The 14486-nt window shown below is 53.1% G+C and overlaps 1 long non-coding RNA gene across 1 annotated transcript; it reads right to left on the reverse strand.

Moving 5' to 3' along the window:
- Window positions 1–4912: 4912 nt before the first annotated feature.
- On the reverse strand, window positions 4913–9293 carry LOC122497457. The gene is made up of 2 exons (XR_006301121.1): window positions 9005–9293; window positions 4913–5803 (listed from the first exon to the last, which is right to left on the reverse strand). It is a non-coding gene; the product is annotated as an uncharacterized LOC122497457 (long non-coding RNA).
- Window positions 9294–14486: the final 5193 nt, after the last annotated feature.

Here is a 14486-nt window from a genome sequence, read left to right on the forward strand (position 1 = left end):
TACATTTTTAGATGTGGATATGTAAATGCATGTGTCAGCATATCTGTGTGTGTGTGTGTGCACATGTGTGAGTCTGTGTGAGGAGAGCTTGTGTGTGCATGTGTGTAAGTCTGTGTAGGGAGGGTGTGTGTGTGTGTGTGTGTGTGTATGAGTTTGTGTAAGGAGGGTGTGTGTGTGCATGTGTGTGAGTTTGTGTAGGGAGGGTGTGTGTGTGTGTGTGTGTGCATATGTATGAGTTTGTGTAAGGAGGGTGTGTGTGTGCATGTGTGTGAGTCTGTGTGGGGAGGGTGTGTGTGTGTGTGTGTGTGAGTCTGTGTGGGGAGGTGTGTGTGTCCATATGTGTGAGTTTGTGCGGGGAGGCTGTGTGTGTATGTGCACGTGTGTCTGTGTGGGGAGGGTGTGTGTGTGTGTACATGTGTGAGTCTGTGTGAGGAGAGTGTGTGTGTGCATGTGTGTGAGTTTGTGTAGGGAGGATGTGTGTGTGCACGTGTGTGAGTCTGTGTGGGGAGGCTGTGTGTGTGCGTGTGTGTCTGTGTGGGAAGGGTGTGTGTGTGTGTGTGTGTGTACCATGGTCACAACATAAAATGTATTCTTTTACTGTGTATCAAGGTAAAAACTTGAAATCCACTCATCTAATCGGCCCCCTTTGTCCAGCAGGGTTTTGGAGAATATTTCAAGGATAATAAATAATAGATTCCTGCATCAGACAGCTTGGGTTCAAATCTTGACAAGTCACTTCGCTCCCTAGATCTCAGTCTCCCGATCTGTAAAATGGAGAGAGTGACAGCAGCATCTCACAGATGTGTCTTGAAGGTTGAAAGAGAGAGATAATGTGTCTCAAGTGTCAGCACAGCCCTGCCACATACATACATAATAAGCAATAAACACTGGCTACCCTTATTTTCCAGAACTGTTGGAGAGCTTCTCTGCCCCTATTAAATGTTATCTGCTTCCAGCTGAATCCATTTCTCAGTCTACAGCCGCAACGTTCCCCACTCAGCTCCAGGCGTGTGAGAAGAGGAGAGACACAGGACTGAAAAGAAGCTGTGTGCCTCCTCGGCCCCCAATCTTATGCTAGCGCAGCCGGAGGACTTTTAGTCACCCTAGAATTCACGACTCCTGGATCCTTTTTTCTCACTCTTGCTTCTTTCAATATGGTTTAGCCATATTGAATGGAATATGGGGAAAGGACAGTCTTTAAAAAAAAAAAGTGGACCTGAGTCTAAATGCTGATGAATCTTGGAATGATGAGGTTTAGGGTGGCAAAAACATGGAAATTTTATGGAGGATATGCAAGAAATTGGGCTGAAAATATCATACAGTTCGGGGCTCTGGGGTGGCTCGGTCGGTTAAGCGTTGGCTCAGGTCATGATCTCAGGGTTCACGGGTTCGAGCCCCACGTCGGGCTCTGTGCTGACAGCTCAGAGCCTGGAACCTGCTTCGGATTCTGTGTCTCCCTCTCTCTCTCTGCCCTTCCCCCCGCTTGTGCTCTGTCTCTCTCTCAAAAATAATACATAAAACATTTTTAAAAAGTGGTGAAGCTGGGACTCACAACCTGGCTAACTCTAGAGCCACTGCTCCTCAGGTTCTAGCAGGGTTGGAGAGGGCTTTTTAAACAGGAGATTGGCATGAAGGGACCAGGCAAGGGGAGCAGGTGGAGGCCAGGGGAACTGGAGCCAGAGGGCCCACGGGCGGGCTGCTAATTCCTGCAACAGTCCAGGCAGGAAGGGACGGAGGAAGGAGCAGGCAGTTAGCATTGGATGAGGACACAAAATTGTAGGCAGACCTGAGGGATCCGATCGATACAAACTGATGTGTGTCTCACGTGAGTCGTGCAGTGACCAGCAGAGGCCAAGGACAACTCTCGCTTTCCACGTGGGTAGAGGTAGCAGAGCCTGAAATCGTCACGGCAGCAGGTCCGGGAGGCAGGGGAAGGGGGGGTTCAGTTTGGGGCCAGTTCACCAAGTTGGAGGTGAACCACCATCGAAGACAAAGCAAATTTGCCTAGAAAAAGACAACAGAGCACGAGGGCAGGGCTGGAGCCAGACTGCCGGGCTATGAATCTTAATTCCGACACTAGAAAGCTGTGTGACGGAGGGAAAGTTAGTTAATGTATGTAAAACATCGCCTGACACAGAGAGAGAACTCGGGACGTGGTAGTTATTGGGATGATTATATAACCAAATGAAATGAAAAGTCAGGAGAGGCTGTACGTTTCTCCCACATCATTGCTCCCGCTCTGGGCCATAGCTCAGAAGCTGTTTTCGGATGGTTTAGGGAGAACCCCGAAATGGGTCCCCTCCCCTTTGCGCCCAGGGCCAGCCCTGTTCCCAATCAGACTGCAGAAACAGAATGGACTTTAGTATCATCCTCTGTCCTTCACTTATTATTGGGCTGGATGACCGTCCCGTACTTGACTCTGGAACTGACTCCTTTAAGGGGCCTTTTAGACGTAAATCTGTCAGTCCTGTGTTCGTCAGGGGCAAACAGCGCACTCTTGAACTCCACCTGGCTTTGCGGGATTTACGTTCTCCGTGAGAAAGGGGCAAAGATGGGGAACTCACGTTTGTTAACAAAACACAGGGGCGTCTGGCTGGCACAGATCGTAAAACCTGCAACTCTTGATCTTGGGGTCGTGAGTTCGAGCCCCACGTTGGGTGTGGAAATTGCTTAAATAAATAAAACTTAAAAAAAAAAAAAGAATATTCACTGAGGAGGCACTTTTGACATATTATCTCATCTATTCCTCACCGTGGACCCGTAAGGGTGGCAGGAGGGTGAGGACACTGAGGCACGGGGAGATTAAATAACCTTCCAAGTGTCGCAGGTGGTGAGTGGCTAAGTGAGATTCTACCCGGGTCACCTGACTCCAAAGCTCATCTCTCCCCATCACTCACTCCAGTTCATCCTCACCCGGTTTGCCATCGATAGCAAAGCCAGTCCCAGACAGCTCTCTACCCTATCCTAAAATACCATGTCTACATTTCCAGCACTTTCCACGGGAAAGACAATGTTCACCCAAGGTAAGAGCCCCACCGGATTCCAGTTTGCTCCTGCTTAAACCACTGAATTTGGAGCAAGTGCAGTCATGCTCAGGGCTCCCCCCGCTAGCGCCCCTAAGGTTTTCTATATGCCAGGCCCTATAGCAGAATAACTGACAATTATCCAAAACTTAAATAAAAATAGGATACAGAGCAGCACGCAAAGAAATACAACCACTAAGCTACAACTATCTGTGTAAAAGTTTTTTTAATTATCAAGTCAATTCAATCTGGGTGTCCCTTGGCAGAGATTCCAGATATTTATTCCAGCATCAGAGGCTTCTGGCCATGGCTGCCTTCCATCAGTTTTTCTTGACACAGCAGTGGCTGGGGTGCTTCCCTGGACCACCCCCACCTTCTCCGGTTTCCCTCATTTCAATCAAGCATTCACCGCCCGTGGACCTAAGGCTCCCATCTTTTATCAGTTCTTAACAGGCGTTACAGGGGCGCCTGGGTGGCTCAGTTTGTTGGGCATCTGACTCTTGGTTTCAGCTCAGGTCGTGATCTCACGGTTCATGGGATTGAGCCCCATGTCCGGCTCTTCGCTGACGGTGTGGAGCCTGCTTGGGATTTTCCCTTTCTCTCTCTCTCTCTCTTTGCTCCTCCCCAGCTTGTGCTCTGGCTCTCTCTCAAAAAAAAAATAAACTTAAAAAAAAAAAATAGGCATGGCATTTCTTCACCTCCTGAGTGAGATGCTCCCAGTATAGGTTGGGAGTGCTCTGGGTGACATATGCTTCACCTCCCTTTGTCTTGTGCTCTGCCGGTTTCTTTTTTTTTTTTCAATTTTTTTTAAATGTTTATTTATTTTTGAGAGAGAGAGAGAGCGGGGTAAGGACAGAGAGAGAGGGAGACACAGAATCTGAAGCAGACCCCAGGCTCTGAGCTGTCAGCACAGAGCCCGATGCACAGGTAGAACTCATAAACTACAAGATCATGACCGGAGCCAAAGTCAGATGCTCAACCCACTGAGCCACCCAGGTGCCCCTAGGTCCAGCCAGTTCCTTAAAGACACCAATCTACTTTCCTGCCTGAATATCTCCAGATTCCCCCTCGCAGCTATGGCAGATTAACTTGTTTCATAACAATCCTCTTTCCAAGACAATTACAAAAGCGAGACAAAAATTTTTCTATCTAAACATATTGGAAGCCCACTAAGGAAGCAAGGATTTCAGGAGCTAAAAGCCTGAAGAGAAAGGAAGCCAAGAGAGATGGTTCTCGCATTTGGCCCCTTTTGGTGATTGACCCGAAAGCTCGGAGATTTCAAGGCTCTCAAAGACAAAGGCCCTCGGAACGCCCAGCTTCCCGACAGAACCCCAGAAAGGCCAACATCCCAAGGACCAGAATGAACAAATTCCAACTGTATGTTAGTTACCAACAAACACACCTTAAAAACAAAGATGCAGAAAGTGGAGGGTAAGCCAAAAGAAAACAAATTCAAGCAAATACTAACCCAAAAAAAGATGGACCCACCACACGACTGTAAAACCAAGTAACTTTTCGGCTTTAAAGCAAACAAGCACTCTCAGAGAGGAGAGCAGTTTCACTATGATGCCAAGGGTGGGTCCACCAGGAAAAGATAAAAAGCTCAAAGACTGTGATGACCCGTGTCCGTCAGGATTCATGCAGAGGTGAGACACCACAGCAGAAAACGGAGCCAGGAAATGTTAATATAAAGAATTGCTGACGGGGCGCCTGGGGGGGCTCGGTCGGTTGAGCCCCCGACTTCGGCTCGGGTCACGATCTCGCGGTTCACGAGTTCGAGCCCCGCGTCGGGCTCTGTGCTGACGGCTGGGAGCCCGGAGCCTGCTTTGGATTCTGTGTCTCCCTCTCTCTCTGCCCCTCCCCTGCTCGCGCTCTCTCTCAAAGATAAATAAACATTAAAAGCATTTTTTTAATTAAAAAAAAAATTGCTGATAGAGCGAAAGGTGATTAGCTACTAAAAGGGATGGGCAGGTTGAACCCCAGGAGGCTGACGGATGAGCGGACGAGGTAGAACTTGGCCACTCAGAGGAAGGCCCGGCCCAGCTGAGGAGGAGTCCCTGTAGCTGCCACGGGACAACCTGCCTCCACTGTGGTGACCAGCGAACTGGACCCCCTCTCATTTCGGACATTCACCAAGAGGTCGGGTCTCCGTCATGGGCCCCGCACCACCTCGCCCCAAACACCAACGGTGAGGAGAACGAAGTTTGCTGGAAATTATTCAAGAATCCATCAGAGAAGATAGGCCGTCTTTCCCTTTTAATCTTGTCACATTTCCCTCGCGACCTTCCCCGAGACCCTAACAAAACCAGGAGCGCTTTGAGAGCCATTCTTCCACGAAGTCACTCCCTTTTTCTTTTTGTTACCCTTGGCCACCACCAACTTCCCCGGGCCTCCCTCGTCTAGCAGAGGACCACAGGGATTGTCCCCACAGCTTCTCAAAACGCGGACGGCCAAACGAAATAGATGCCTAATTTAGTAAGAGAGAACAGCCGGCTCCCGGCATCTTGGGCACCGTCGGCAGCCGGGGCCAAGCAGGGGGGAGGTCCGCCTTGGCCCGGCGACTCAGGAGCTCTGGATGCACACTGAGCAGCCTGGATTTGACCTTCATGTGTTAACGACGCTGGTATTTTTCCCTTCGGGGCTCAATTCTGTGCCGTGGCCTCTTCTGTGCAATTCTTCTCAGCTTCCACGCCACCTCGGAGGCCCTCCTGCCAGCTTAGATCCCACAGGGTCGCATGGACGGTTTGAGGACGGACAAGGGAAAGGCTCTAAAGATCCCACTGTAAAGAAAATCATTTCATTATGTGCGAAGAGTGTTTCCCCAAAAGATCTGGTCTTGAAACGCTGTTTTGTTTTTCCACCAATAAACAACCGTCAAACAGAGCTGCTCTGGAAAGTCCTGTAGGCCATTCATTTACAGTAACTTCGCGGAGCAGTGTCCAGACCACTGAGCTTGACGGCCGGAAAACGTCACCTTCCGTCGCTGGCTCTGTGATCGCGGACAAGCCACAAAACATCCTGATAAAGTCCACTTCGCAGAGGGGGAAATAACAATAAATATGCACTTCGTGGGTTTTTGTGGTGAGGTGTAGGGGATATACCGGCGATAAATATGGCCTGTAGATAGTAAAGGGCTATTCAAGTACCATTAAGTCAGTAGAGTTGTTATTAACCTAGCCCTTTGTAACTACGATCTTTATGCTTGTCATTTTGGCCTCAGTGGCTTCGAGGTGGCCCAAAGGAGCTGGAAGGCAGGTCAGTAAGCAATTGGGTTTGAAGAGGGCGGTACTGACCCCGGCGAACGGACCGAGGCCCCCCCCCAGGAGACGGTCCCACCGTGCCTGTGGCTCTCCGCAGTGTCCGGTCTCTAGAGGGGCTCCCTTGGCCTCCAGCTGACGGGGCAGGGAGCTGAGACACACGTGTGTGTTTAAGCTCAGTGGAGGCCATGGACCTTGACACACGGGCGTAGAAGAGAAGCGTGCTCAGGACAGGGTCTCCCGTGCAGGTCAGATTTCAGCGCTGATTACAAACGGGCCCTGGTGAGCGGACCTCGTCTCTGACGGCAAACTAGCCAGCTCTCGTTCCATTCAACACTGAGCTTGGGGTCCACAGAGATCTGTGGATGATGGAGTCAAAGAGCCACACACAGTGAGGCCAGGAGACCAACCGAACAACGGAGAAGAAGGGTCTCAGAGCCTCAGAGACGGCCCCACAACCTCTAATTCACCCATTCGACCCCGCCCCCCGCCCGACCGACTGCCGGGTGTGTTTATTTGCTTCTGTTGTGGATTAGCTGGGGAGCCCTTTGAGGCAAGAGGCGCGTCTTGTTCACACCTGCATCCCAGCACCCACTGACTCAGCAAGCAATCACATATAGGAAGGAAGGAAGGAAGGAAGGAAGGAAGGAAGGAAGGAAGGAAGGAAAGGGAAGGAAGGGAGGGAGGGAGGGGGGAGGGAGGGAGGGAAAGAAGGGAGAGAAGGGTGAGGGAGGGAGGGAAGGGAGGGAGGGAGGGAGGGAGGGAGGGAGAGGTGAGGGAGGGGTGAGGGAGGGAAGGGAGGAAGGGAGGGGTGAGGGAGGGAGGGAAGAAGGGAGGAAGGAAGAGAGGTAGGGGTGAGGAAGGGAGGGAGGAAGGAAGGAAGGAAGGGAGGAAGGGAGGGGAGGGAGGGAGGGAAGGAAGGAAGGAAGGGAGGAAGCAAAAGGAAGGGAGGGAGGGGGTGAGGGAGGGAGGGAGGAAGGGAGGGAAGGAGGAAAGGAGGGAGGGAGGGAAGGAAGGGAAGGAAGGAGGGGAGGAAGGGAAGGAGGGAAGAAAGGGAGGGAGGGAAGGAAGGGAAGGAGGAAGGGAGGGAGGGAGGAAGGGAGGGATGGAGGGAGGGAGAGAAGGAAGGGAGGAAAAGAGGGAGGGAGGGAAGGAAGGGAGGAAGGAAGGAAGGGGGGAAGGAAGGGAAGGAGGAAGGGAGGGAGGGAGGGAGGAAGGGAGGGATGAAGGGAGAGAGGGAAGGAAGGGAAGAAAGGAGGGAGGGAGGGAGGAAGGGAGGGATGGAGGGAGGGAGAGAAGGAAGGGAGGAAAAGAGGGAGGGAGGGAAGGAAGGGAGGAAGGAAGGAAGGGAGGGAAAAGGAAGGGAGGGAGGAAAGGAGGGAAGAAAGGGAGGGAGGGAAGGAAGGGGTGAGGGAGGGAGGGAAGGAAGGAAGGAAGGAAGGGAAGGAAGGGGGGAGGGAGGGGGGAGGGAGGGAGGGAAAGAAGGGAGAGAAGGGTGAGGGAGGGAGGGAAGGGAGGGAGGGAGGGAGAGAGGGAGAGGTGAGGGAGGGGTGAGGGAGGGAAGGGAGGAAGGGAGGGGTGAGGGAGGGAGGGAAGAAGGGAGGAAGGAAGAGAGGTAGGGGTGAGGAAGGGAGGGAGGAAGGAAGGAAGGGAGGAAGGGAGGGGAGGGAGGGAGGGAAGGAAGGAAGGAAGGGAGGAAGCAAAAGGAAGGGAGGGAGGGGGTGAGGGAGGGAGGGAGGAAGGGAGGGAAGGAGGAAAGGAGGGAGGGAGGGAAGGAAGGGAGGAAGGAAGGAAGGGAGGGAAGGAGGGAAGAAAGGGAAGGAGGAAGGGAGGGAGGGAGGAAGGGAGGGATGGAGGGAGGGAGAGAAGGAAGGGAGGAAAAGAGGGAGGGAGGGAAGGAAGGGAGGAAGGAAGGAAGGGGGGAAGGAAGGGAAGGAGGAAGGGAGGGAGGGAGGGAAGGAAGGGAGGGAGGAAGGGAGGGATGAGGGAGGAAAGGAAGGAGGGAAGGGAAGAAGGGAGGAAGGGAGGAGGGAAGGAAGGAAGGCACCACTGTCCTCCACGACTCGGATGAAGCCATTGCCATGGCACATCCTCACGTCTCCCTCTTCCTCTCCCTCTTGAGGAGGGATTTGCGCTTTTGTCGCACAGAGGAGGGGCTGGCCCTGAGAGTTCTGCGCACAGGGAAAGATTCCTTCTCTTCTTCTCCGATAACCCACAACCAAGACCTAGAGACTAGACACGCAGTTCAGCGCACCCAACCCCCACAGCCCCAGATGCCAGCGAGCGTTCCCAAGGTACCACGTCTGATGCTCAAATGTCCCCGCCATTTTTCCATGGTGCCTGCCCTGATCTGGCCACACCAGGCCCCAAAAGCCAGACAGGAAATGGCGTGTGACTGCAGATGCTTGGTTTCTATATGTCACTCGTCAACCATTCCCAAATGAGATTTCTTCTACCCCAGGCTTCTAGCAACTTCTGTATTCTGATGCTTTGACCTCTTGGGGTCTTGCCGATCCTGGAGGAACTTCCCCTCCCCTCCTAGGGTTGGCAGATTCTAGAGACAGTCCCACAACTCTCCAGTGAGCCTGACTTTCAAATGCAAACCGACCAACCCAGAACCCACAGCCCCCAACCACCTCTATTATTTCCAGTGCAAACCAAACAAATCAGAACCCCCCCCCCGGCCCCCCACCTCGAAGCAGGAAACAGGAGAGGAAAACTCACCACGTCATAGCAGGGTCTCTGCTCACGGCCTAGCCAGGCCAATGCTGGGTCTTGTACAGCTGTTTGTCCCCATATCCAGACTAACATGTTCACGATCTAATCAGATCTCCCTTCTTCCCCAAAGAGAGGGAAATATCAGTAAGTTATAAATGAGCAGAGCTAGGGGCAAGGGCTTTCTGGTCAACCTCTGTCCCTTTGAAGTCCTGGATTCGTTCTGCAGATATATTTTTTTTAACGTTCATTTACTTTTGGGGAGGGGAGGGGCAGAGAGAGAGGGAGACAGAGGATCCGAAGCAGGCTCTGTGCCAACAGCGGAGAGCCTGATGCGGGGCTGGAACTCACCAACCGCGAGATCGTGACCTGAGTGAAGTCGGACACTTCACCGACGGAGCCACCCAGGTGCCCCTCGTTCCGTGGACATTTATTGCACACCCTTGGCTGGGCGCTGGGGGTACGGGAACGAACCGGATGCGTTCCGTTAGCACAAGGAGAGTACAGTCGAGTGAGGGGTCAGGCGTGCGAACAGAAAGGCCAATCGGAGTTACAGACGCTAAAAGAGAAGTTCGTGGGGGCACAAAGTTGGAGCTGTCGTTTCCGCTGGAAGAGCTCATGGTCCACGAGAGGCCGCCGGAAAGGCTCCGAGGGCAGCGTAACAACGACTCCTGTATGTATAGCTTATTCTGCAGACTCCAAAGGCATGTTCACATTCTTCACTGCGTCTGCTGGCCTTCTCGGCGTGGCCACGGTCGGGAGTATGATCCCCACGTTAGTTTGCAGATGAGGAAGAAGTAGCCCAACCTTACGGAGTCTCACCAAGCGTCTCACAGGCACTTCTGTCTCCTCCGATCCCCACGACAACCCGAGGAAACGGGAACCGCGGTCCTGCTCGCATCACAGACGAAGAAACAGAGAGAGGGGCAGCGAGACGGCCCAGCGAAGCACGGGAGAGCGAGACTTCAGCTCCGCAGTGTGAGGCCAGGCCCCACGGCCCGGAGGAGTCCTCTGGGCTGCCTCTTGGGAGGGCTTCGCTCCACGTGAGGAGGCTGGAAGGAGGCAAATCCTGCAGGAAAACCCCGGCGCTCATTCTCGAAGCCCAGTGCTGTGTTCACTCCTCCCGGAGACAGAACAGTTCGCGAGTTTGGAAAACCTAGAAACAAAAGGAGGGAGACAGAAGGGAGGGAGCCCACTTACCTTTGCTGGGTGCCTGTCTCTGTCCCAGGCACCCTACAGGGCGGTGACAGACACCATCTCGTTTCCTCTTTAGTACATCCCGGAAGGCTGCAGCCCCGATTTTTCTCATCGGTGCACAGGAAGAGACCTAGTTTGAGAGGACCAGCGGGCAGCTCAGGTCTTCACCCTAGAGGTAGCTCCCAGTGACTGAGCCCGGCCTGCTGACCCCGGTGAGCAGGTTCTGGCTCATTCCACTGGGAGCTCAGGGGGACCCGCTGCCAGGGCCCGGGTGGGCAGACGTGGCCTTCAGAAGGGCCTGCCCTGGGCTGGGCACTAGGACGCTCAGATGAAGAAGCCTGGCGTCCACCCTGGAGGAGTCGCGGCATGCAGGATCTTGCCACCATCTGCGGGCAGGGAAGGACACACAGGTGGGAGGGGGTCCTCGCCTGTCCCTTCAGCATTCTGCGATCCCCCCAGCCCTTCCCTTGAAGCCAGAAACAGGAGGGGAAACATCAGGGCACCATAGCCCGGCTCACGTTCCGGCAAGGAGCGTGTTCCCCTGCATGGCCACGGTGAGTTCGGGGAGAGGCCGGGTTACGCCGGCACCAGGCAGAGGGCACAGGCTGCCCTGCGGATTCCTGGGCAGTGTGGACGCCCCAGATGCTGGCTCTGCGCGCTCCAGGCTGCGCACCCACGCAGGGCTGCGGACATTCTCATGGACTCCTCCGGGCCTCCCAGGCCCAGAAGCCTCTGCATTTCCCCTTCTCTGTTTTGTTTTTTTTTTTTAATTTTTATTTTTAACATTTATTTATTTATGATTGACAGAGAGACAAAGTGCAAGCTGGGGAAGGGCAGAGAGCGAGAGAGGGAGACACAGAATCGGAAGCGGGCTCCAGGCTCCGAGCTGTCAGCACAGAGCCCGACGAACCCGCGCACCACGGTAAGCTCACGACCTGAGCCGCGTAACCGACGGAACCGCCCAGGCGCCCCTCCCCTTCTCGGTTTCGCCGCAGGCCCGGGAAACTGCCCGCGTACTTCGTACGCTGAGTGGGAGAAGGCAGAACTGTGTCGTCTGCGGGGGACTCTCCGCTCGCAACGCATCACGTGCACGTGGTCCCCATATGCGAAACAAGACGCAGAGGCTGGGGGGCGGCCCCGCGGAGTGGCGGAGGAAGGAAGGAGGCTCCAGGGAGGATGTGGGTTCTTTGCGCCGGACTCCCACCCAGAACGCCGTTGCCACCAACCTCGACAGAAGGAGCGCGGCCGCCCAGCCAGTGGTGCGGGGACACGCTCGCCACGGCACAGACCACCCCCACGCTTCGCCACGCGCGTCTCGAGAAAGCAGGGGCTTGGGCTGCGCACGTTTCGACCCCTTTGCGAGAACCCAGGAGTCAGCCAGGCCACAAAGAGATTTAGGAGAGCAGCCCAAAGGCCAATACATTTTTCACTAGGGACACGCAGTTCTGCAGGCGGACGCATTAGTTAGTTCAAGGGCAAGCGAGGGCGGCTGGGGTACGGCGGAGCTTGGCGGGGACGCTGGGTTGCCACGTTCAGAGTGTTTCTGCGGTGGGCACCTCACCCTGGCCTGTGCCGCCAAGAAAGATAAGCTTGGTCTAGCCTCCATTCTGGAAGGAGGGCGGCTAGACTGCCCGCCACCCTGGAAGCCTGGACATCGCACCAGGGGGCGCACCCGCATTCAGATGGCTTCTGACGGGCTCCTTCAGTAGCTCGAAAAGTCCATGATTGACTCGGGATGTTACTGCAGGAAGAATCTCCATGAAGCCCCACTCAGACTTTGCTGGAGACCTCACCTACCGTCACCAGAGGCCCTTTTTTATCGGCTGTACAAAACAGGTTGAAAACTTGTGCTAAGTTAATGGGGCCAGTAATTGGTGAGCAGGAGTCCATTTGGGTTAGATTTACTAAATAGTTCATTTTAGTGTCACTATAGACAACCCAGTTGGCAGTCAATACAGAGAAGGCTTCGTTTATTACCTCCAGTCACCCCTGAGTAGTGCACATCGGGGCATCTGAGACCGTGGCCCATCTTCGACTGGCTTTCCTCACTTGACCTGTGTGTCACCCCTAGTTCTATGGCCCTGCGCAGTCACTCCCCACCTGGTCTCCATCCCTCCGGCCCTGCCTGGTGACAAGATCGGTCTAGACGCTGATTACCCAAGATAGTCGGAACTGCTCTGAACGGCTCTGACCAACTTTGTCCAGAGCCACACGGATGCCTCCTGCTTGGCTCTTCACAGCTATCTGATGCGACAGAGTGTTTCTGTTTTCATGGCGTAAATAATGAAACTGGGATGCAGAGAAGGCCCACGGTAGGCAGAGTACAAGTTGTGGAGGCATAAAGACATGGTTCGACTCCAGCCCTCCTCCTTCCTGAGCGACCTTGGACAACTCATTTAGTTGCCTTGGACGTCAGGCTCTTCATCCGTAAAAGAAGAACAATCCACCGGGTGACGGAGGAAACTGAGTGAGACAGCATGAAAAACATATAAATCTCCACCAAGAAACAGGACAAGGCAGCAATGTGGCGTTGGTGAAGGTAAAAGTGTCCCCTGGTTCCAGCCGACTGAGCTCAATCCTTGCAGGAAGCTGGGTCCAGAACTTCATTCTGAGTTCAAAGAGGCCAGGAAACTGAAATCAGATTGTTAATAGAAATTATTGGAAGAGGGGCGCCTGGGGGGGCTCAGTCGGTTAAGCGTCCGACTTTGGCTCGGGTCGTGATCTCACAGTTTGTGGGTTCGAGCCCCACATCGGGCTCTGTGCCGACAGCTCAGAGCCTGGAGCCTGCTTCGAATTTTGTGTCTGCCTCTCCCTCTGCCCCTTTGTCTCTCTGTCTCTCAAAAATGAATAAATGTTCAAAAAAATTCTTTTAATAAATTTTTTGAAGAAGAGAGTATTATGCCTTCCTTTAAGAAGATGAGTATTATGCCTTCCTTTAAGAAGATCTCTTAACCCAGTCGTTGTTGGCTTCAAAGCCAAACTCACATGGATGAAACCACTAGAAGCCAAAGGTACGATCTGCCTGATACAGAAGCAGACCGGATGGGGAGCCAGGAGGGAGGAAGGGAAGTCTGGATTTGAAGCCAGGGTAGGGGGCTATGATGGGAGTTTCTACTCAAGGTAGCCAAAGTGGAAAAATATCCGAAAGTGAGTACGACCCCAATTCCTTGGCCAAGAAAAACAGTAATGCTTCCTTTCACTGAATGCCTAGTACACGCTGAGAGCTCGTTGGGTTTTCTCATCGCCACGAAACTATTTTACGGATCGTAAAATGGAGACCCCAAGAGTTAAATCCCTTGACAGAGCTCAAACAACTAGTAAATGGCAAGACCAGGATTCAAACTCAGATCTGTCGGGCCCTCCCTGTTGTGATAGAGAACGGTGAGGCTCACATACAGGAAATCTCGGAGACCAAGAGGAGCGGAAACTAGGAAGCAAAGTCAAGGGCCAAGTTTGAGACAAAAATCTAATGGACAGTAAGCAAGGGGAGAAAGAGGCTAAGAGGGAGGCCTCTACCCGGTAGCACTCAAGTGTCTGGGGTTGTGACTCTCCTGGCCACCTGGATGGGACAGACTGTTTGAAAGCTACGGTAGCTGTTGGGGAGATATTAAAGTATCAAAGAAGCATTCAGTGAATACCCAAGAAATCAGGGAAGAAATCCTGGAGGGGCCTCGGGTGGCTCCCGGCTCGCTCTCTTCAATGTTTTAAGACCTCCACGCTCCTCCAAGCATTCACCAGGCCACTCAGGGCCATTTTATCTTCTCGTACGTTCCACTTACAACACGTCCTTTTTGCAAACAAGCACAGTAACAAGAGAACATTTTTCACCTAGTGGAAGTTGCCTCTTTCTGCCGACTTTATTGATCCTCTCGACATCCTGTAGGATTTGGTGGAAATGCAGGCAGCACGGAACATTGGAACACCTTGTTTAGGCATAAACGAGGCATCGTTTTGATTCGTAACTAGGTAGTGAGCATTTTCCATAAGCCCAGCACTGCACCAGGTACCAAGGATAAGGAGCAAAACACAGGTCACTGATTTCAAGGAACTCAAGAGCTGGTGGGCAAGACAGCGGGAGAGACGACACTGAAACTCAGAGCAGTAAGCTTTCCGCTTCAGGGAAACACGAGACGCTACTCACCAGGAACCAAAGAATGTGGTGTCAGTTTACCCACTAAGTCTATTTCTGGAAATTGACGCTTAATACATAAATATGCTCGCTGAGGCACAACTTCTAATAATCGAAAGCAATATATATGCCCAATAATTTGAACCATTAAGTAATTTATAATGC

Source organism: Prionailurus bengalensis, chromosome A3, assembly GCF_016509475.1.
Source record: "Prionailurus bengalensis isolate Pbe53 chromosome A3, Fcat_Pben_1.1_paternal_pri, whole genome shotgun sequence".
NCBI lineage: Eukaryota > Metazoa > Chordata > Mammalia > Carnivora > Felidae > Prionailurus > Prionailurus bengalensis.